This window comes from Rhinopithecus bieti, unplaced genomic scaffold (genome assembly GCF_001698545.2).
Source record: "Rhinopithecus bieti isolate Rb0 unplaced genomic scaffold, ASM169854v2 scaffold_28907, whole genome shotgun sequence".
Taxonomy (NCBI): Eukaryota; Metazoa; Chordata; class Mammalia; order Primates; family Cercopithecidae; genus Rhinopithecus; species Rhinopithecus bieti.
Window position 1 is genome coordinate 1 of NW_016812528.1, and position 1,974 is coordinate 1,974.

Below are 1,974 nucleotides of genomic sequence, written 5' to 3' on the forward strand. Positions count from 1 at the left end.
TTTTGAGGCGGAGTCTCGCTCTGTCCCCGGGTCTGGAGTGCAGTGGCCAGATCTCAGCTCACTGCAAGCTCCGCCTCCCGGGTCTACGCCATTCTCCTGCCTCAGCCTCCGGAGCAGCTGGGACTACAGGCGCCCGCCACCTCGCCCGGCTAGTTTTTGTATTTTTAGTAGAGACGGGGTTTCACCGTGTTAGCCAGGATGGTCTCGATCTCCTGACCTCGTGATCCGCCCGTCTCGGCCTCCCAAAGTGCTGGGATTACAGGCTTGAGCCACCGCGCCCGGCAATACAGTTGTTTTCTTATGTAATCTTGGGTCTTTTTCTTTATGCCTCTAAAAACATTCTTCTGAGAAGGGATCTTTGGGCTTCACTGGATTGCCCATGGTGCACAAATAGTTGAGGACCCCTGCCGCAAGGTTTTCCTGGGAGCTGGATTTGTCTCCTGCTCCAGGGCTAGGGCTGACATATTACATGAGGCAGCAGGCTGGGAGGGCTCCTTCTGTGATCCTTTCGACCACGCTATGAGGGAGATCTACTTTACAGGTGGGGAAACAGGCTCAGAGATAGACGGTCACTTGCTTGAGCATCCACAGCTGGTTAGCAGAGGGGTTGGGGTCCACACATTGACTCCAGAGCTCAACCCCTTAACTAACCACTGCCCAGTTTTTCCCAAACGCTGAGTTATGCAAAATGACTTTGGCTCAATGGTTCCCATGCTTTAGCATGCATCAGAATCACACGATAGGCTTGCTGGCCTTAGTAAATACAGATTGCCAGCCCCACCTCCAGAGTTTCTGACTCACTAGGCCTGGGGTGGGGCCTGAGAATCTGTACACAAGGTCTTGCTCTGTCACCCGGGCTGGAGTGCAGTGGCATGATCACAGCTCACTGCAGCTTCCACCTCCTAGGCTCAAATGATCCCTCTGCCTCAGCCTCCCAAGTAGTTGGGACTAAAGGCATGCACCACCACACCCGGCTAATTTTTGAAAATTTTTAATAGAGACAAGGTCTTGCTGTGTTGTCCAGGCTGGAGAATCTATAGTTTCAACAGCTTCCCAGGTGGTGCCAATGCTGCTGCTCTGGGACCACACTTGGAGAACCACTGCTTGAGATGTCATGTGAGATCGTGTGCAGGCTTTTTGACTACTGAACTTCCTGCAGTGTCTTAAGTGGACTTAATTGTTGTCTCTACCATAAAACTCTAACCTTAAAGCCATTACTACTTGGATTTTCAGGTAAGAGTCTATCTGTGCAAAATACTACTTAGAAAACCGATTGAAATAACAGTTCAGTTTGTCAGTTTCAAATTAGACTATATTACATATATGTATATATAAATTGTGGTAAAAAACGCATAACATTGAATTAATGCTCTTAATCATTTTTAAGCATACAGCTCAGTAGTGCTAAGTAGATTCACAATTTTGTGCAACACATCTCTATGGAAGATCTGTTTTAACCCCTAAGATTCCTACAAAAACACTCAGCACTTTGCTTTGATTACAAGACCAAACTGTAAGTTACTTATTCAGCCTTTGATTTATGAATATGAAACACTGTTTTCCTGAAGCCTTTACTAGATTCTAAACCATACATGGTGATGATATATGTAAACAGAGTATGGTGGAAAACCTTAGTAATGGAAACCTTATAGAAATATAATCAGGTACATGTAAGTACACTTTCAGAACTTACCATTTGTCTTCCTACCTTGTTCCAGATTATGTCTTATGTACTTTTTGTAGGAAGGACATAAAGTATAGAAAAAGTTACTCATGTTACCTTTTGAGTTACCTTGTTTAAGTACATGGCCTAGGCTTTCCTGTTAGATGATTATTTTTCTTCCTTTTAGAAAAAAATAAAGGTTTTTTCAAAGTTTAAAATGTCTCACTAACTTGTTTTGCTTTTCAATTAAAAAGTCCATTTTTCTGCTAGTGATTTTAACTGTTTTTACAAGTTCTTCTATATTTCAACTA

At 43.8% G+C, this 1,974-nt stretch overlaps 1 protein-coding gene across 1 annotated transcript in view; it reads left to right on the forward strand.

Annotated features, from left to right (window-relative positions):
- The first annotated feature begins 965 nt into the window (after window positions 1–965).
- LOC108545012 (CTP synthase 2-like) overlaps window positions 966–1,974 on the forward strand; it is a 39,294-nt gene continuing 38,285 nt past the window's right edge. Inside the window, exon 1 of the mRNA XM_017896418.1 lies at window positions 966–1,233. The gene's annotated coding sequence lies outside the window, so the exon portion shown is untranslated. The remainder of the gene's footprint in view (window positions 1,234–1,974) is intronic.